This window comes from Thunnus maccoyii, chromosome 12 (assembly GCF_910596095.1).
Source record: "Thunnus maccoyii chromosome 12, fThuMac1.1, whole genome shotgun sequence".
NCBI classification, from domain to species: domain Eukaryota; kingdom Metazoa; phylum Chordata; class Actinopteri; order Scombriformes; family Scombridae; genus Thunnus; species Thunnus maccoyii.
In genome coordinates this window covers 27,560,427-27,583,011 of record NC_056544.1, presented here as the reverse complement: position 1 = coordinate 27,583,011, position 22,585 = coordinate 27,560,427, and the positions used below count along the sequence as shown (strand labels likewise).

The 22,585-nt window shown below is 39.8% G+C and overlaps 1 protein-coding gene across 4 annotated transcripts in view; it reads right to left on the bottom strand.

The window, feature by feature from the left end:
* Positions 1 to 22,585, bottom strand: part of vipr2 (vasoactive intestinal peptide receptor 2) — a 118,468-nt gene that overhangs the window by 71,706 nt on the left and 24,177 nt on the right. The gene's annotated exons all lie outside the window — the stretch shown is intronic.

Below are 22,585 nucleotides of genomic sequence, written 5' to 3'. Positions count from 1 at the left end.
AAGTGTGACATTTATTTACAAGTGAATGTAGAAAATATTTATTTCAGAGCTAGATGGAAAACCCAGTGTGCATGCCTCTTACTAGGTGTTTCTCTCTAACACACACACAAGCGAATCAATCTGCGTCATACGGTGCTTTCAGTAGCTTCTTACCAACTACGCTTTCTCTTCCATTTCACTCCCCTGTTGTCTCCTTCTCTCTGCTTTTCATCTCCTCCGGTGTTTGATGTGAAAGACATTTTACAGTCATTGTTCCCACACCTGTCTGAGAGCTGTGAGTCGTGTTGCGGGGGACAAAAGTCTGTGTACACGGTCACATTATGGGCACAGAAAGCAAGTCTCCATGATGCAAAGTTAAGGTTAGAGTTAGGCAAGTAGTGGTTATGGTTAGGGTACGACTCCAGGAAATGAATGTAAGTCAATGTAATGTCCTCTAAAGTATGTGTGTGCATGCTTGTGTGTGTGTGTGCACAGAGAGTACAGGAGCATATTTATCACAATCCTGGACGGCTGCCTCAGTTAAAGAAGCGATTCTAGTATTTCATGCTTAGTGACAGACGAATGTTGAAAATACAAACACAACTGGAGGGAAAGTGACCTGGGGATAATACAGGTTTAAATCAAAATGCAAAACAATATGCAAAATCCAAACTGCAGCAGTGAGTCTCTCTAAAGTCTGCAGGCGGCAGGAACTGTTATCCACAGGCTAACCGAGGCACCGAGTTTACTGTCTGACTCTGACACATGAACAAATCCGGTGAGGTCGAAAGCCCCTCGAGCGGTCTCCTCGGTACGCAGGCAGCGATTCGACTTTCACAGGAAATGGTGGAGGGCAGCGAGTTTGTACGAGAGCATCAGCGGAGTCGAGTCGAGTCAGATCCAAAGGTTTGTAAAACTGAACTGTCTCAGCACCGAGGGGGGAAACACATCAGTTAGTCACCACCTGCGCCGCTCAAAGCTAAACACAGAACTCAAGTGCGTTTTCAATACAGTTTAAGGTTGTTATGCTTCCGTTTTGATCGCTGGCAGCTCATAGGGTGACGTGTAAAGCTGAATAGGTGTACGAAGGTAAGAGAGTGCGAGTATCTGGCTACTGTCTGGAGGCGGTACGTACCAGTACCTGTAACCCGGAAAAAGAATCTGCATTTAAGATTTGTGTGTTAATTTTTTTTCCAGTTCCAGTTGGGTTATTCTGGTCTCAGAGGGAACGAGGCAGAATACAAAACCTGGCAGCGCCTCATTATGACCCGCTGTGAGTGACACAATTGGCTCTGCAGAGATTCACCACAAATCAAACATGTTTGGTATTTGTGACACGGTTGCAGATTCTGTCACTGTGGACATTTCAACATTCAGTAGTGCATGAAATCCTCAGTGTGGCCACAACCTGTTATACCTGTGTCATACAGCAGGTGACGAGGAGCCGTCACCACATGGGAGACCAACTGTAGGCACAGACACTGCTGGTGCTTTGAACACAAGCAGCAGCAAAATGCACACAGTGACAATTTTAACATCAGGTAATCAGGTCTTAGTTTAGTGTTTTTGCATGCCAACATTTGCTAATTAGCACTAAACATAAAGTTCTGCTGAGGCTGATGGGAATGTAATTAGTTCAGCAAGTAAATTTTTGACATTTTGGTCGAATTAGAGGAAAAGTCAGAGGATCACCAAAGTTATTAAAATTCATCTTGTGGTCAGTTTGAACCAAAAGTGTGAACCTGCAGGTGCTTCCACTTCAGAATATGGTGCTTATGCCACCCTGAACCGATGGTTTGGGCATCAAGTAAACAAAACACCACATGTACCGACAGCGAGTTAAAACAATAGAAACTACTCAACATATATTTAACATGGCTTGTTGTGGCTGAACCCATAAATGTACTGTACTGTGTCTCCCAACACAAAAGCTGTAACTGGAGGAATGACAGTTGCGTAACAGATGCTGGTTTTATATATTTCTAGTTTGAAAAAAGACGCACCTCATCCTCAAAAAGTAAAAAGAAACGTGTTACCACAGCAGCTACTACCTGCCACTAATTATCAGCTGATAATTCAGCATCATAGCTTCCACCTCGTGCTGCCTGAGCTCCATTTAAGCATCTTTATCCGCCCTCACAACACAGGCATCGATTGGGAAACAGCGTGGTGTGGTGGAGGTCCGACATGTCCTCGGCTCTGTGCAGTCGGTGATAATGACAGATGGGTCACTGGTTTATGTGTTATGTTGGAACGTGTGAGCACAAACATGCATGGACAGTGACTTATCACAGGTTTGGAGAGTAACGGGATACATGGGATACACTTAGTAAAAATGGGGATTATTAGCAGGATTACAATGTTAAAATACATTTTGAAATAAAGACCAATATACTGTACTGTAAAATGTAATGTACTGTAAAAGTCCCAAATGTAAGCAGAGCAGGAACAAGGGGGCAAAATAACTCATTGAACCACGATTGTGTGAGTAGATGATGATACCACACGGCGCGCAGGTGCGCACAGCAGCTGCACGTACACACACTTCACGCCTAGTGATGTTATGTTGGGAGAGTAGGAAGGGACGGTCGTTACACACTGTGGCGGTCCCAAAAAATAAATAAGTTAAAAGAGAGCTTGAGTATATGACAGCACGTAACGGCTCTCCACCGAGATGACTGCGTGTCACTGGTCGCCGCGCACATTTAATACTGAATAAGTTTTAAGAGGAAACTCAGACATATCACGCAGATAGATCTGAATTAAAGGACGCTGTGAAACCCATGATGCCGCTGCACATATGTCATTCCTCTGAGAAGAGCTGCGGAGGAGGACAAAGCTCTCGCAGAGTGGGAACAAATACCCATCGGGGGGGTCTTCCCCTACTGCGACATACAGGGTGCCTGTGTAATAACTTCACAGCCAGCACACCAAGTGTTGTTTTGTCAGAGGCTTTTCCTGAGAATGTAATGCACATCATGTGTTGTGCACTTTTATTGAAGGTCTATAATCTACTGCCTGAATTTGCTTAGTGAAAAGCAAGTTTTTCTTTAAAAATACACTGAGTAGAAACAGTTTTTGATGCTAAAAATCTTGGTCTCCCCATTTTCTTTTCTAAGATTTCCATTGTTCTGTTGTGTTACAGAATACACTTAAGTAAAAGTCTTGTCTCATCTTGTCTTTAATTGCATATTTGGTATTGAGGTAACGGAAAGTAATGAAATTACATTGATATTGTGATACACAGATTAGGTTACTGACTTCATTTTTTAACAGGTAATTAGTAATTGTATCAAAATACATTTTTAAAGTAACCCTCCCAATACTGATTATTCAACACACTTTGACAGCCTGTAGAGAAAAATGTTGTTGGAGAGTTTTTGTCTCTTCTGTCATTGGTTAAATATCACTTAACTTTCCTAATTAACAACTTCTGCGTGGTTGTTATCTCTTCATTTCCCCCAGAAGACAAAGAAATTAGCCAAATTTAAGAGCATCAAGCACAAGACAGTTTTTGTGTAACTTAAATGTCTTCCTGAAGTCTGACGAAGACACAACACACAAACACTTTGTGCTCCTTGTGTTTGTATTACTTTTAAAGGTTCCTGATAAAAAACAACATAATAAATAAATAAATAATAGCAGGAGCGTATTTATCCAGTCTTGCTGTCAGTTCATATCTGAGCTTTAGAAATGTTAATGAATCAGTCTTATCAGCTTCTTTCCTCATGTGTTTTCCCGCCATGGCTTCGTTCAGCGGTGATGCACACCAGTAGCTGTTGGTCGCCATTAAATGAGCTTTGGGAATTATTGTGTTGCCCTGAGTTTATTGTTTACAGGATTAAATATTACAGCGGGGGTTGACTGAGGAACAAGCAGGGCTGGGAGATAGCGTTTGACGGTCACACATGGCGCGTCAACCTCAAGTGTGAGATCTGCGGTCAAGACAAGAACAACTGAAGCAAAGAAGTCGAGAAAGCATTAAAGTCCGACAAGCAGCAGCAGACGCCTGCTGATCAGATACCTGCTGCGTTCCAGAGATGTTTGAAAATTTGGAAATCCCAACTTTTTATATGTAAATCTGATGACTGCCAAGTTATTCGCACAGAGAGCTGCCACTTATCTGGTTAATCTACTCGCATTGAATGTGCAATGCCCCACGTCTGTTCATCATCAGTTTCAAAAGATGAATCTAGGGCTGCAACTAGTGATTATTTTCATTATTGATTAATACGTTGAATATTTTCTAGATTTATTGATTCGTTTTTTTGGTAAAAATGGTGAAACATGTTTGTCCCACAGCCCAAATATATTCAGTTTACAGTCATAGAAAACTTAAGAAACCAGAAAATATTCACATTTGAGAAGCTGGAATCAGAGAATCCTAACCCTAACCCTTTTTCAATGATTCTGAACGATTAATTGATTGCAGGTGACCCAGTCGGCAGGATTAAGGTTAAAATAAGCCTTGGAGGTTATTTCTACTAAAATAATATTGAAAATCTTGCATATTGTAGATTGATTGCATTTTTAATAAGCTGGTAACAATATTTAGTCGAAAAACAAATTTCTCTAAATAATTATTTGCTTTTTTTCTTCTTCGTGGAGTGAATTCATGGTGAAGAAAGGAAATGACACATCTGTCCAGTCATTGTCAAAAAGGGCAAAGCTCAACAAGAGAAAGAGCTCCTTTTTTTTGCAGTAAAGTGGAAAATGTGGTGAGAATAATTGGGGAAAATGAGGACTCGTTAATCACTTAACAATCTGTCACTGTGCTCTCTGGCAGGAAACTATTTTTTTAAAAGAAACATTAACGTGAAGCAGATCGAAAGGTCAGTTTGATGCAAAAGCTCTGAACCTGCAGTCTAGTGATTCAGAGTGATGTGATTTTAAAATGGTTCATTTTAAAAAGCAGAATAATGTTTCTTCCACAATGCATTTATTCTTTCGACCACTTTTACAAAAGATGAATACAAGCATAGCACGTAAAAATGTTACAATCAAAGCCAGATGTGATCAATTTTATGCAAACGAGACAAAAATTTGTTGTTGTTCAGAAAAATGTGACTGACAGATTGATTTCAGCAGAGTTAACTATCATTATAGATGCAGAGTCACAGTTTGAATATGTGAGATGTTTCACCAGTGCATCTATTACTCCCAGTCAGAGGGAGAATATTTTACCCTACAGTAGGTGATGTTACGCTGTCAGGTGCAAAACAAGATGATACTGAGCAGAGACCTGCAGAAAGACACTAAGGCAGCTGTTTACAACTACCACTGAAATGTAGAAGCTGCTGTGACAAAATATACCAATAAAAATCATGAAATGTAAAAAAAACGTCCCAGTAAACTGGCAGCCATGATGATGATGATGATGATGATGATGATGATGATGATGATATGGTGAACAGATTATTTTGTCATAAGTTTGTTGTTGATTTCAGTATCATATTTAAACTCAAAATTCATTCAGATTAAGACATAATAATGTTTCACTCTGTGTGAAGAAAGATCTGTCTGTTCATGACTCATTAATTTTGTTCGTACCTCTGAATACAAGAAAACTGATGAATGCCACAAATCTTTTTTAAATCTACGGAGCCCAGAAGGGGTCATGGAGAAAAAAATAACCAATTCATGCTCTCAGTTTAGTAATTTAATTAATAAATATACTTATTAATAATAAATATCTACAGGATAATGGATTTTTGCCGTGAACACTTTCATGCTCCGGTGGATGTCACCCAGTTCATGAAAACTCAACTTCAGGGTTGTGGACACGGATGCATAAAGTATAATGCACAGTGCTGGGTAACGTTACTTTTATAAGTAACTTGTTACATTACAACATTACTGCCATTAAAAAGTAACTTGTTAAGCACTCCATGCTTTGAGATTTGTAGAGCAACATGGCAGTTATAGACTACATTAGCTAATATACATTCGAACCGTGTTTTGCATCCACAGACATAAGAACATGGTAATTAAGGTGGTTTAATAGGCTTCGTTCAGAAATATTTATACACAGTTATATACATGTAAGGCTATTGAGCTTGTTTTCTCGATGGGGATGGAGGCTCTACTGAGAAAGGGATTTTTTGTGGATTATGGTTATTTCACTGAATTTCTTGCAAATTCAAATACAAAATAATAATAATACTTCAACGATGTAAAGGCTGTCCTCTCTGCCATCTTGCTAGCTGAGCTACACACACACGTGTTGACACAACTGCAGGATTGGATACCTTCCACTAGTTCACACCTACTCGTCAATAGGTGCAGGAACAGAAAAAGTGAAAATGCTTCGGGGATTCTCTTTTTTTATTTTTTGTGGCAATAAAAGAAAGAGGGAAATACTGTAATATTTTAACAGTAATAGTTAAACCGAGAGCATGAATTATTAAATTGAGAGCACGAATTTGTTATTTTTTTCTTCATGGACGGGCTCCGTATAAATCACTCATACCTGCCTCTTAAGAACAAATCTGCTCGTACGAGTGGTTCTTTCATCACACCCATTGAGTCTTATCCCCTATTAACCCTGTTGAAGCCATTTCTCTATTGTGTTCATTAGTAAGTGTGTGTGTATATGAAGTAGTACATGTTAACTTGTGATAATTCCCTTTTTGCACAGTAGGTGGTATGTGGAGTATGGCGAAAGTACAAATAGGTGAAGCAGTAATCACAGGGCAAGTGTGTTGTTATAACTGGAAGAGGCACAGTTTTTTGAACGTCAGGTGAAGCATACCATGGAGCGATTTGTTTGATTGCATGCAAGTTATTAATAGATATTAAGTGTGTGTCAAGTCACTGTACACTTTATTTTGTATTTGCAGTAATGCTCTGCTTAAAACTATTTACAAGCCTCATCCAATTTGTCCTGCAAGTGCTGTTTCGCATGAGTGACCAATAGTATTTGTGCTGTCATGGCTGTTGACTGCTTATTGCCAGCAAAGGCTTGAATCTTTCCCCCCCTGACAATTTTCCATGATTTCACGCTTGACCTCCAGTTTGTATTTCTGCCTCATCTTTGAAACATTTCGCTTTACTACATGGTCGACAATCAGTTAGGGAGGTTGGGAACGGAGGCTTGTGTGGGAGACATGGTGACAGCAAAGACTGTGAGTCAGATTGAAGCCCGCGGCGTCACATGGCCCGTCACTGGAGAGAACACATTTGACACTGAATCTGTTAGCAAATCATGTTTGACCTCCAACAGTCTAGATTTATATTTCAGACATTTAGATAAGGCTTTCACCATTATCCTGACGAGGTGTATTTTAATTTGCATGCTACTCTGTCATTTTAATTTAACACCATCTGGTGTTTGTTCCAGGAAAAAATCTGGAAACATAATTATCGAATTAAGTACAAGAGGTAAATGAGAGTGTGTAGACATCATGTAATAAGAAATCTTTCATTTCATGTTAATATCCCTGTACTGACAGTCAATGTTGTAACCTTGATATTTGTTTTTTTGAAGCTAAATATTGAGATCTTGTTCAAGATTGAGGTTCAGGATGTAAAGTGAGTTTGACAGCTGGTGCAGCTTCAGCAGTAATGCGGTGACTCCACCAGATTGTCACACTGGAAGGAAGGTGAGTCAATTTGCAAACTGTCACCTACTATATGATCATGATGTCCCGATTCGTGCCTGTTTGTTTCCTCTTCTTTCTGCCTCTGTCCTGCCTTCAGCCCCAGATTCTCTCTTGGTTTCTCTGCTTGTCCCTCAGATGCCCCCTAACTTTCTTGACTGGTTCCAACACCCTCCTGCTCACCTGTTGCCTCTCCCCAATTATCCTCACCTGCTGCTCGTTACCTTGTAGCTCCTCAGTAGCTTATATACCAATCCTCTGCCATCTATTCGCTGAAAGACTGTCTGTTACTTTTATGTTCTAGCCACCTACTGCTGCCTTTGTTTTTGACCTGTTGCCTGTTTTTTTGACCTGCCTGCCCGCCGTGCGCACCTCGCCCGTTTGGACGACCTTTTCACTGCTGACCTGTAAGATGTTTTTGGGGAATTTTATTATTAAAGCCAATTATCGACTGACTTTTAATAAAACTCTGTAACTCCTCTGTTGCTTTCTGACAAAGAAGCAGGTCAAGGAGTGTTTGCTGTAGTATTAAACCACATTTGCTTCCTGGAGATCTCTTCCATACATGTTTTTAAAGTCTAACTGAATTAAAATGGCCCTTTTGGGGGGGGGGTCTGCTAAAGCAACATACTATATGATGTGCTCTTTAAACCACTTGTACTGTGTTCATGAAATATTCTCTGATTTCATGAATGTCCCCCTAGTCGATGAAATACCACTAGTTATTCGTATATGTAGCCTTATTTTGATACAGCAAATCAAATGTTGCATAAAGCGATAACATGTATTATTGGCAGAGCAGACGGTCACACTGAGCCTGATTGCATCCTGCAACACAACACAAAGCCGCAGACTCTGAACAACGACTCATATTAGCTTTCCTGCTAAAGTCTCCTTATCTAACTTACAAACATGAACACACGTCTTGTTCTACACTTTAGCTTGTTGAATGAGCCACCAAAACTTTTACTGGGCAATACCAGTTAGCATGCTAATTAGCTGCTCAGCTGCAGCACATTAAACAGCATGTAAACCAGACCTGGTGGGAGAAACAAATCTGTGGATGGGCATTACATTTTCTTGGGGGGACACAATATATTTTTAACATAACATAAAAAAAATCATAATAGAAGGCCATTAGTTTTCACTTTTTGAAGGATATTTCATTAACTAAGCTTATTAATTTCATTCCTTGTTGATTCACAGAATTGTGGCGATCAAATATCTCATTTAAATAGATTTATTTTTTCCATAAGCAAAACACATCTTTTTAATGAGAGTTTCTCTCCAACAGGTTCCCTTTCATCCCTGTTTCAGTAAACCGCTGGGACACACCAGCGCTATGGCTTTGCACCGTTTGTGGTGCTGAACTGGATGACGGGCAAGACCCTAACAGCGGAGTCTTAGTCTCATTTCCTTCTCTCTCTTAAGAACATTCACTTGTACAAAAACAAAGACCGGAACAAATAAATATCTTTGGAGGGTCTCTCTATTTATTTAACTTGACTCAACAACACAGACAACAACAGTCTGAGTCTTCTGTCAACAACATCGTGGCCTATCTGCACTACAAAGTAACCACACTGTCAGTAATTAATCATTTTCTATATTTTAATCTGGAACACTGTGGGCCCGGTGGCTGCAGCCTACGGCACAGTTACCACCATCTGATTCAGACACATCATGTATGCAACAGAAGAGCCGTATGAAACCAAGCTACTCTGTCACAAAACATTAAAACAAACACAAAAAATAAAGACTTTGTCTACTCGCTGTCAAAATAATTAGGCTACTGACTCCATGCTTTGACATTTGTAGAGCAACATGGCAAACATGAGAACATGGTAATAAAGGTAGTCTAGTAGGCTATGTTCAGAAATACTTATGCACAGTTATATACATGTAACAGTAAGGTTATTGAGCTTGTTTTCTCGATGGGGATGGAGGCTCATCTAGGGCAGGCACAGGTGACTCAGTGGGGCGGGTCTGGACCCACAATGCCCGTCCATGCCACCAGGTGTGATGCTCTTCAAAATCCCGGTTAGCAACACACTGTCTGTCCATGACTTGTAGCTACAGCAGTTTTACTTTGTCTCTTTCCTCTGTGGTGTAACACTGGTACTTTATTACTCCTTCTCCCTCATTTAAAAACAAAATCTATGAATATGCAAATAGTTACATATTCAGAAGTTAACTGCTGGACACAAGACGTCTCCTACTTCACTGAAAAGTCAATTCTCAGTGTTTGGACACTGGAGGCTTCAAGTTTCCACATCACACTTGTGTGATTGCATATCGGAGCAGAATTGGCTACAAAACACATGTGAAACTGAGATGAGAGGTTAGCACAGAAACTTTCTTCCTGCAGCAGATGGATGTGAAAACAGTCTTCTAATGTCAAACTCAGCACATACACCAAGTAACAATACGCAAAACACATTTTTGAGTGGAGTGGGGACTTAACAGGATCTCTCATGTGAAGAGTCAAACCAATAATGAACTCATCCTACTTACAGGTTTTGTGTGTGTGTGTGTGTGTATCCAAAGCCTGATATATCTTATTCTTCTGTGCCTTAGACCTCCATTGTTGTCCAAAAACTATTAAAAACATGTCAACGAGCCACAGCTCTACACTGGGTGACATGTTCCTTCGTCCCTTAAGACAGCGGCTACAGTAGCTTGTTTAGAAACGTCTCCAAAGACTAAAAACAGTGTTAAGATAGCAGCGAGGTTCCTAGTATGGCAGACATCACCAAGCATGCACAGAAACGTGGTTCTGTGTACGGTGCTTTGCCAGCTTGTTGTGCTACATAACACAACCTGTTGACAACTGTCTTCAGAGACAAGGAAACATGTCACTGTGGCTGTGGCCCATTGACATGTTTTTGACAACAACGGAGGTCTACGGCACAGAGGAATAAGATATATCAGGCTTTGGATACACACACACAATACTTGTAAGTAGGATGAGTTCATCGTTGGTTTGACTCTGCACATGAGATTTGTTGACAATAAGAAAAATGAGATGCTTATAAATGCACCGGACGGAGTGGCGGGACAGACAGCTGCTAGACAGTGCTGACAGCTCTGGAGCAGAGAGCCGGGAGCGGAGCCGCAGCTTCAGGACGAATAACACCCGCGAGTCTCACCGGATTCTGCTCTGATCCTGAGCCTTTTACTGGAGGGAGGAGGAGAGCTCAGAGTTTATTTTTTAAACTTTGAGCAGCAGTAACAGCGAGTGCTCCATCTGTGTGTGTGTGTGTGTCTGTTAGCACGGTTAGCAGAGCTGCAGCACCAGTAGGAGCTCAGTCCGTCTCTGTGGCTACTGGCTAGGGCGGGCTAATGGGTTTATATCGGTTTATATGTAGCAACGTCATCATGCAGAAACCTACGTCAGGTCACATTGGAAAGGGCTGAAAAGGGTTTGGGAAAATGGCAGATAGATATGGAACACTACTGGGAAGCTACAGAATGATATAAAAACCTAAAAAAAAAACTCCTTAAAGGCCTCAGAGTGCTTCAAACAAGCTAAGATCTCTCAGTGCAGTCAGTTAGCCTTGTTTCACCTGCCTCTATGATCTAAAATGCAACGCCGACTATATGCTCTTGACTGACAAAAAGAATAAAGAAAGGAAAAAAATACTTTATTTCCCTCTTTGTTCCTCTGTAAAGCACTGACTTGTCTCTGTGTTTGAAAGGTGTTAAATAAACATGAGGTTTGACTAATCATCACTATGTCACTATGTTATATATTAATATATGCTCTGTTGAAGCGGCAGAGGACGGAACAAACAACATGTATGTGAAACGGGAAAAAGAGAAATGATTGATATTCCTCGCTCACAGGCAGAAGCTTCACTGAATTGCCTCAAGTGTAAATTTGGAATCAAACATCAACACAAAAGGAGCCTGTATTTGTATAAAAGATCCCCGCAAAGCAAAGACTTCATATAAAAGAGTGTTCACAATCCTTATCAGAGCCATCGTGTCCGTGGGCAGCAAAGCGTATCAGGACACAGAGCTCGTACAGTACCTCACGTTACACAGATAGTGGGAAATGTGGTTTCCTGGTTTCTTTTATCGCAATAATCGTGAAAAAAGTGTCATGAAACTACTTCTTCTTCCAACTAGCTCTCATTCTGGCTCACTTTGTTAAGGTCTGACAAGGCAACTTTTAACGTGCACCGTGGAAAGAAAAGTCCTCTCTTGACTTCAGCCTCTTTTATCGCATGAATGAGATTTTTTTTTTTCCAGACACTGAGCAATTTTGACTGGGCCTGTTTTAAAGGTTTAGTGCCTTGCTCAAGGGCAATCTACAGGGACCGTAGCAACACAGAGAAGGGAAGATTGCTGCTCATTCATTTTCTCCAGCTGGTCCTTTGGGTAACAAAGCTGCTATTCTGACCTTCGGGCCACAGGTGCCCCAAATCTGAGTCACAAAAATAAAATGAGACTCCGTATGGATCCACAGAAACAACTGTTGAGTCTGAGTCCCGAGGCCGGACTCCACCTAGACTTCACCATCTGCTTCAGGGTTTCACAGTCACACAGGGGATTCAGTGTAACGTCTTAATTGTACGTCAGAGCAGAGAACCGAGCTTCCTTTTCAATGTAGTGATACTGTAATGAAGGTCTTCTTCATTAGAGCTCATAACAAACATTTGCACTGTATGAACTTGTAAAAATCTAAATGGTACAGGAAATCATTGCACAGATGGTTGAATGTATTTTATTGGGGTTTTGTATATATTATGTGTATTAAAGGGGAACTGAAAATCATGCAAAGATGTTCCAGTATTGACCCAGAATAAAAATACAGACCTGGAAATGTCACAAATCATGCTCGTAGGGGGCGGGCATACAAGCGTGATTAATGACATCACAACTAGTTTGGAAGCCAATCCTGGTCCAGTATTCAAGTTACACATGTGTGATGTGGAAACTTGAAGCTCCCAGTGCACAGACACTGAGAACAGACTTTACAGTGAAGTAGGAAGATGTCTTGAAATGAAATATATTTACATATTCAGCAATTCTGGAATTTCTAATGAGGAAGAAGGAGTAGATGCCATTTTGAGGATTTTAATGTAATTTATGGAAAAACCATATCATACATATGTTATTGTTCCAGGCACAGTATTTTTATATGGGTTAAAACATATCTGGGGGGGATCTTTAGACTCAGATTTAAGGTGAGCACAGAACAACTCTGCCTCCTAGAAATTACATTCATATATGATTAAATTGCAACAGCAAGAAACATAATGCTGCCTGAATGACGTTTTCTGTCAACACAATGAGAAAATCTTGTTAATTAGCATATCTGGCAAGTTGTTGATACTGAACGTATGAGTGAACTGTTCAGAAACTACATAGTTCTTTCTTCCCCACCAAAATATCTGATCTTGCAGCACAATATCTGCTAGAAATGTTATCATTTTTATAGTTTTAAAGATAGAGAAAGATAATCGTCTACTGTTAAGGTGTCCATGGACAGCTTTGGACTTCATGCGGACTGCGTATTCCACATATTCATACTAGTGAAAAGGGTTGCAGTGTGATAACTTTCCAGAGTAGTAAAATCCAGTCTGAGAATATTACAAACCGCTGTTCATTGTTTTTCTGATCAGCCTTTAAATGCAATAATCTGTTACTCTAATTGCTGGATCATATTTCATTGTCTCACTGGCAGTTTAAACAACACGCCCACACCAACACGGCCCCTTGTATTGTTTTACACAGGACTGTTTTCAGTCTGAAGGCAGCTGAGGAGTTCCTGTATGTTGATAAAAAGAAAAAGTCAGAAAAAGAAAAGTGAGAGCTTAATGAGAATATGAATACAGTACATGCATACTAGGGGTGTGCCCGAATACAAATACGTTATTCAGCAAAGCACAAATAGTGGGGTTTTTTACGGATATTTGTTTCATACAAATATTTCAAAAATTATTTGTTTTCAGGAAGAAAAATAAATCATGTCAAATACCAGCGTGCAGGTCGGTTACATCGCTATCTCAGTGTCTGTCTCTGTTAAGCTGGTACATCTATCAGCAGGTCTCAACGAGGGGAGTCACATCCACCTGCTATATGACGCACATTTCTTAATTTGGACATCACTCCCGGAGTTGGGGGTGTTCCCCAGAGATAAAGCTGAGCTACTGACACACGCTTTATGAACACTTATTGTAACACTTTAATTTTCTACAATTAAAAGCTTAATAAAAACAAAAACATGATTTTTAAGCCTCTGTCCATCTTTATTCAAATACAAAGACAATTAATTTTGCTGCCTCAACAAATACAGATACAAATACAAATACTGGGCTCTCTGCACATCCTCAATACATACAGTAGATGACACAGGCCTTCCTGTTTGCTTTTCTAGCACATGTGCAGTTGGCGCGCTTGCTATGCAAACAGCATACAGACAACTCTGCAGACATCACATGTGCAGCCCAAAATTTATGAAAGTGTGGACTGCATGGACCATGCAGATGCAGAAAGCATGAATTGGCCTTTATGACGTTGCATGTTAAACATGGTCAAAGTTCCAAAACTTGGAGGTGAACATGTATGTAAAAATGCTTCCTGCAAGTCAAAATCCTGAGCTTCGGCCTGCCCTGAACGCTTTGTTAGCAATGGGTTTTTTTTTCCAACAAGATGTGGAACAGCTCATGTTACACAGCAACTAGCCAGGTGTGTCGAGGAATAAAAGTAACCTTTGGGATGAGGTGAAATGGGATGTTGACTGCTTGGAAAACTCATGACATTGACTTAGTACGGTGTGGAAAGTTAATTTTGTTAACTCCGAGTTATGCAAAACAATTCTCTGATACAGAAACTTTAATAAGAAGGAGAGGACAGAGATACCAGGTTAGAAATTTAATATTGGGATTGTTTATATTCTGATGTCATCTGTAACATCCTAGTTCTGCTCTTAGATTACATTTTCAGATCATAAAACAGTGTACAGAAGAGCAGTTGGGATAATAAAGTATAAATCCCATTTGGGTCTTTTTAGCTGATGCTCTTCTCGAGTGTGATTTACAGAACAATGAGTTCATCAGTGGAATAAAACTAAATTTAAACCAGATTAAGAGAAGTACAACACACCAACACCAAACTGAGCTTTTAATCCATTTAGTGCCTCTATTATACTCTTCTCTGTTGTGTGCCGGCTGCATATAATGGAAGTGAGTGTTTCATCTCATTGTGTTAATGTTCATGCTTACGGCACAAAAGCAATTGGTGAGCAACTGCACATGAGGAATCGTGGCAGTATGCTTAATCATAATGGGTTACGCCTCGCTGCTTTCTGTGGCCTAAATACAAAGACAACAAACAGCTTTAGAAAATCAGATTTCCTTTTTTTTGAAAAAACACCACCTCTAACGAAAATTTAAATAAAATATATATGAGGTATGTGCAACTTACAAGGTTTGTTGCACAAAGAGCTTTCAGGAGTGAGATTTTAGCTACTGGAAGATGAAAAAGGCAGCTATTTCTGAATGTTCTTTGGTATTATAAGTATTGATTTTTAACCGAAACCTCTCAATCTTGTATTCTATCCAGGTATAAGTCTTATTTAATTCATTATTTCATCCAATTGATCAGCAGACAAAATATAAATGAACATGTGATGTGGAGGAACATGTAATGGAAAATGTGGATTCTAACTTTTATAACTGACAGTAATCAATTATATACTGTATACGTACAGTACAGAAAGGTCTTAACTAACTACTGCTGATTGATTGATTTACTATGAATTATTAATGCAAAGATACCGCATCAGCACTCAGAACTCGTGAACAGCGTGAGGCTCAAATTTGGATTTTCTAACTTCAAACGTGTCACAGATCAAACATTTTGTGGGGTTTTGTTTTGTATCGGAGTTCAGAAATGAAAAGACATTTACCTTCAACACTGACGACCTTGGTTTAAATCTAAAGCCATGGGAGTGTTATTTACCCGTCTCTCTCACTATGACTCCTGTCTCTCTAAACTGACTCAAATAAAGGCAACAAGGCAATTAAATGGTGTGTAACATCACTCATAGTAATGATCTGTACAGTGTCTGGTTGGCGTCAGTGGCCAGAAAGGTTTAAGCACCTTTAACACATCTCTGGTGTGTGTGTGTTAATATGTTGGGTGTAACAGTTGTGTTGCATTTAAAGGACAGATTCACAGTTTTTCTAGTCTGTCTTAAAACAACAGTCAGGAGCCCAAATGAACATTAAAACATGTTTTTCTTGCTGTAATCATTCCTCCTGTTCATACTGACCATTAGAAGAATCCCTTCATAATCCACAGTCCTCCTTCTGTGCAAAAATGTATTTAAAAGTTTATCTGAAGCTAATATGAAGCTTCAAGGCTGTAAACGTGACAGATATCCACTTGATATGACTAACTCAGCCTCATATAAGCTTCAGGTTAGACTCACAGGTCAGTCTCTTGACCCTCTTTAGGGTTTTCCTGTGTTACACTTCTGTTGTCCAGTCCTTTTGGTCATGTGGTTTTGCTTGTTGATATGATTTGGGTGGTGGATTTGTTGGTTATTCTTGGACAGTTTAGTATAGGTTGTATTGAGAGTTTGTGTTCTCTGGGTTTTGGTGCAAACACCCCTGGCCTGTTTTTCTCTCCACACCTGCCCTGCATCTAGACTCGTCCGCCCTGCCCTGCTCCTGGTGTTTCCCCGGCCAATCAGATCCTCGGATCGTCTGTTCCCCGTTTCATCACCTCACTCCCCTCTCCTGAGTTCTCCACCCATCTCCCCACCTGCACCTCATCCCCTCGTTACTTCAGTTAGTTTTTAAGTCCTGGTTCTCTGGTCAGTCTTGGTTGGATCATTTGTTCTGTTTAGATGGCTGCACACACTTCTGTTTGCTGTTCCGTCAGCTTTTGTTTATGCTGCTCGCTCCAAATAAAGAGTTTTCTTCAGAGCTGCTTCGCCTTCTGTCTCTGTATTTGGGTCCATTCCTGCTACTCATCGTGACATCTCTAAACGCTTCGCTCATAGAGACTGAAGACAGTCTCTGAGGTTTCGTTCTTAAAACTGAGTGAACACTTTTAAATGCATTTCTTGCACTAAATGACTGTGTGGACACACTGTGGATTTTGCCCCCCGTCACTTACATTGAAAGCACATTTGAAAGGGATCTTTTAATAGTCAGACAGGAGGAATGATTACAGCGAGGAAAACCTCTTTCACTGTTCATACGGACACCTCACTGTTGTTTTAAGATGACTTGAAAAATTGTGAAGCTGTCCTTTTAAGGCAGCGTTCAGACCAAAATCAGCCCCACGTTAAAACAGTAAAGGGACTGTGGTGGTGTGTTGTTTAAGGTAGCGGGGAGACAATGAAATACAATCCATAAAGTCCAGTTGAAGCTACAGATTAATGCATTTGAAGGCTCATCAGAAGCCAAAACACTTACAGACAGGATTTTACAGCTCTGCTAAGGCAGCAACTGTTTTATCTTTCATCATGACAATCGCAAGCAGCTTTGCCAGATGTACGATAATTATCGTATTTGTACGATTATTTTGCTCTCTGCACAAAGTACGATCAATAATGTCAAAAGTCCCATAATGTGCTGTGGGAAATTAAAAACTCACATCTACAGCACAGAGGAAAGACGCAACACTGCTTCTAACATGCATGTTTTTTTTTTCTCTGATATGCCTCCTTTGATATGATATTTTACATTTGTAATTTAGAAATGTTTTTGAGTCATATTTGTGACTGTGCATCTTCAAAGTGGGACTTTATGGTGTGTCCTTGAACGCAGCACGTGTTGCAGCTGCAGCAGACTGTATTTTCTATTCGTGTATGATAATTTTACTCAAAGTACAATAATTTTAAGTCTCTATTACAATACTTTAACATTTCCCACCTGGCAACGCTGATCGTGAGGCATGTACGTGATTACAGTTCAACTTCTTCTTTGCTGGATGGCATGAAAGGGCTGCATTTCTTCACACAGAGCTGATGTCGGTCTGAACGCCCCCTAAGTCGCTACTTATTAACACAATGTCACCATATAACACCTTTAAACAAGCAGCTTTATTTTTATCTTAACTACCATGCAGCGTTAGATTGAGTTTTAACATTTTAACAGTGGTAGAAAACTTTGTCAACCAACAGAGGGAAAAATACTGTTCAAGGGAGGTGAAAACATGTTGAAGTTTGTTTTGTTTTTTTAAACACATCAGTAAACCAACTACAGGAGCCTTTATCAGCACACAGCCCGGCAGTAATGATCGAGACATTTCCATACAAGAGAGACGAAAGGCTGCGGCTTTCTGTTCCCTCTGCTATATGATCCACCACCACAAACGCCACAATTATCACCCGGCAGCCTTAATTAAGGTGCAACTCAAAGCGTTACCTGCTGCTCGCTGTCCAGAACCACATCAAGGTCTCCGATGGATTTAACAGACTCACTTGCTTTGATAATTCCAGCTTTGTTGATACTGTTTCACTTAGTGTCCATCCTTTTTCTACAAAGTGTGATATGTGGTGGCGGGAAAAGATGTGTGTGTGTGTGTGTGTGTGTGTGTGACCACCATTTGAACATCAGTTGTGTTTGCTGCCATAAAGTGGGTTTACATATCTAAAAGTCTATGAAGCTGTTTCTTTTTCAGCGTTACACATATTTTAGTGATATGTTACGGTGATAAAACTTCAAAGTATCGCCTAGATTTTATGTCTATTTGGGGAAATGAGCCTACATTTCCTTTTGAAGCAGAATCTCAGTCTCTCTTTAGAGCTCTTTTTCTCTTTTTCTTGTTTCTCTTTTAAAGAAGGTGTGTGTAGGCATGATCACTGCTGCAGTGGGAGTCGAGATTTAATATACTTTTGTGCCACTCGTGCCTCGTAGTTGAAAGGGACGTTACACAGCTGGGATAATGTAAGCAAATAATTTGATGAATTACCGCCTGACTGCACTGCGAGCATGACAGTGTGGGTGTGCTGTAGGTTTTTGTGGATGTCAGAGCTTCCTGTTGATCCCTCTGGAGGTGGACATACCTGCTCTCATCCGCCCCTCTGTCCTCTATCAGCCCTGCCAGCTCTCTATGTGGGTGCTCTTTATGATTTAATACAACAGGAGATGGTTACAACAGATCCTGTAGTGTTTAAAAAAAGGCAAAATGAGCCCAATGAACATCTAGGAACAACTTCTTCACCAGTAAAGGTCCTCACTTATTCTCTGGGTGTAATTTTAACCATGCTTCCAGAAAATCAGATACTGCGAATGAATGCTTGTTGGCTCATCAGAAGAAGAGGACACAACGAGATGACGTCATTAAAAGAGCAGCAGTCAAAGCTCAAACAATGGGAAAACCTTGTGAACAACATGATGGAAATAAGACGTTTCTGTTTGTTTTGTGTATTATTTCAGGAACGTTACAGTCTGCTCATCGCTCCACGCACATCTGATGTTTTCGTCTCTCCGGTGGAGGCTTGATTGGCGTTTACTTTAATAGTCTTTGCACACCAAGTCTGTTTCTTTTGAATACGTTTTTTTAACCCGTCATATACCCACAGAAACCTTGCACACTGAGTTCGATGTGTTTTTATTACTATATTCTTTGTGAAAATTCACAATACGAGGCAAAATGGAGTCGTCAAGCAGTGAGGATGATTTTGTGGTCCTCTAAATACTTGAAAGAAAAAGAAAGAACCACACAGTAAAAAGAAGACCACCAATATCCACGATTCAATTGATCCTGAACAGCGGCTGGCAGCACACACACACACACACACACACACCTGATCACAGGTGATCACAGGTGATCAGCCTGTCGACTGGATCCGCAGATATTCAGAGCACAGCCTCAAAACGCTGCAACATACAGACAAGATCATGATCAATAGTTGTCCTGTGATCAGTCTGTGTCTAACTTCTCTGCTGGAGCTGATTAGTATCAGTGTTTCCAGGCTGTGTTGTTTGCGTGTACGGTGGCTCTGAGTGGTCAAATAACTCTGTAAAGGCTTTTGACGGATGCAAAAAAAACGCAGAAAATCGAACCTGCTCCGAAAACTTTAATGACGGAAGAAACTTTCGGAGTTGGTGCGTAAACGTGATTGACACAACGTGACGTCGTATTTATTTTTTAACGTGCGATAATATCGTATGAAAAAAAACGGACTTGATGTGCAAAGACCTTAAGTCACATGCTTCATGTACGTCACGACTAGTTCTCTAAGCTAGTCTCGGCTTTTTGTCACATTTTCTGTTGATGCACCAACTTTTCTACCTCACCATAGCATAAAAACATTTCTTGTGCTATATATATATATATATATATATATATATATATATATATATATATATTTTTTTTTTTTTTTTTAATCAAATTTTTGGCGTTTCAACAGGTTTTTTGTTGTTCTGGTCCACTTTGTGTCCACACTGACTTATTACAAACAAACCAAGAGCTGTAAACATGAAGTCATGCAGGTACAGATTGACGGGTAACTTATTCATTGGACAGTTTTAATGTTTTACTGAACCTCATGTGTTTATTTATCCTCTCTGGCGTCACAAAGAACTCACCAAAAAATAATGAATTATGAGCGTTATTAGACAAGACTGTGACTGGACTTCATAGCCGGTGCCATGAATAATTTAAAAAGGCATCTCGTACTAAATTCTACTGTCTGGTGACAGTTTTATTACTTTTTTAATGAGACTTGCCAAAATGCACGCAGTAGGACATAAGCTCAACACGTCTCTGGTTTTAAAGTCTCTTACTCACATGAGGTCCAGCTGAGTCTTGAATAATTTGTTGGTGAGATTCTTGATATTAAAGAAGATAAATTAACACACTGAGTGCAGTAAAGTACAGTGTAATTTGCTGTGAGACTCCCCAGTTTAATTTTCCCCCATAGCATGATTTCATGTTTACTGCTTGCGGTGTGTTTGTAGTCAGTCAGTGTGAACATGAAATGGACCAGAATTAAATCGCAATTAAGATTTTTTTCTTTGTTTTTTTTCCCCCTTTGATTCAGACCAAATGAACCAAACTTTATCCAACTTAAATCAATCTGGACCCAGGTTTGTTTCTTCTGTCGACTGAAAAGGAGGCATCCACACATAGAGACGAGCCGTGTGTGTGTGTGTGTGTGTGTGTGTGTGTGTGTCCACCAGACCGGCTCTTTTCCCCGCTCCACCATCTTTATGCCGGGCTCATTTTTTGCCGGAAGGGCTCACATCTCTGGAGTGTAAATTCACTTGCAAATTATATAACTGCCTGTATTTATTGACAGTTTGAAATTCATTCTTAATTATGCAATTCTTTTCTTCCTGACTTTGTCTTAACACATATACAGCAAAAATAGTTTGTAATTAGACCGAGAACTTCAGCTCAAACTGCTCCTGCTCTGTTGTCACATACGCTGTGTTTTAATGCCGACAAACTCATGATATAGTTGTTGTCATTTACATATTTTTTTTTCTGTTTCTGTTGTCGAGCATTGAAAGTGGTGTGAAATGTGATCACAGCTCATAAATACTACCTGAACCAGCAGTCATTAGCGAGCTGTTTCGCTGCAGATAGAATCCTTCCTTTTATGATGACTACATCCTCTGACAAAATGAACACAAATACAGGTTAATGACAGCAGCTGTGCCGTGAGATTAGCTGCATTGACATTTGAAATGAGTGATCGCAGAGAAAACTGGAGGCGACAAAGAGTTGTCATCTTCAAAAGTTAAAGCCACAAAGCATATAGATCTAAATGAGCTGCAAACATGTATTCGATATGCTTGTTAAAAAATAGAAAAACTCTGAACTGTAGCCGAAGAACAGACGTTTCTGAACTGTTTCCAGTTTTCAGTGCTGTTAGCAGCCAGATCTTGTTTACATGGAATCAGGAGTTCATATAAAAGAATTGATCATAATGCAGGGTACTCCAACCAGATGTGTGTATCAAGTGGTAGTAAATACATTTATGCTTCATTATCCTCTCAAAATATTAGGATGTATGCTAAATAAAGCTTGTGTTGACGCTACAAATGTATTATTCTTACAGCAAATAAAGAAAAATACCGACTCGTATTTGTATCATGACAAAATAAGAAATGACCTGGAGAAAATGGCAACATTTCAATCAAAATGCAAAACAGTTAAGATGCACTAAAGTAGTCTAACTATTGTATCAACCAAACTGCAGCAGTGAGTATCCAACTACGGTAATACCTGAGGGACAAACATCTAAGTCAGTCACCACCTGCTTAAAGCCTCTAAACGTCGTCACGCAGTACTCTAGTAAGCTTTTAATACAGTTTAAGGTTGTAATGCTTCCATTTTTTTATCATTGGCAGCTTGTCTGGTGACATATTAAAGCGGAGACAGTGAGGGCTTTTGTTAGCGTGCGAGTATATGGCTACTTCCCAGAGGCAGTACGTACCGATACAGACCAGATATTTATCAAACCCTCAAATGAATCAGCACTTTGGATTTGTTTATTCATTTTATGCCAGCAGTAGCTTTGACCCTCTGCTAGGGCTGGGCGATATGGCAAAAAATATGATCACGATAATTTCTTCCATATTGATCAATATCGATATTTATCACGATATATAATTCGATAATGCTGCCAGTTTAAAGAGTATCTGATAATGACTGAAGCCTGAAGGAACCAGAGGGGTCATTAGTTAAACCTTAGACTAGTTTATTAACATGAAAATAGAATAATATAATGTAAACATTTAACTTTGCAAACATGCTTTATCTGCCTAAGAAAACAATACAAGTTCTATTGGGAAAGTGGTCTCAGATGTTTGGAGCCTACTGTGTGTGTATATATGTGTGTGTGTGTGTGTGTGTGTGTGTATACATATAATATATATATAAACCTTCATTTATCGTACTGACTACATTATTTTCTGTGCTTAGTTCACATATCACTAGATTCGCTAGTTTTCTTTATGAAACAACGCTAGTGTTAGTGGGTAACTGGCCTTACGTTGCTACTCTGTTTACTTAGCTTTGTGCTTAGC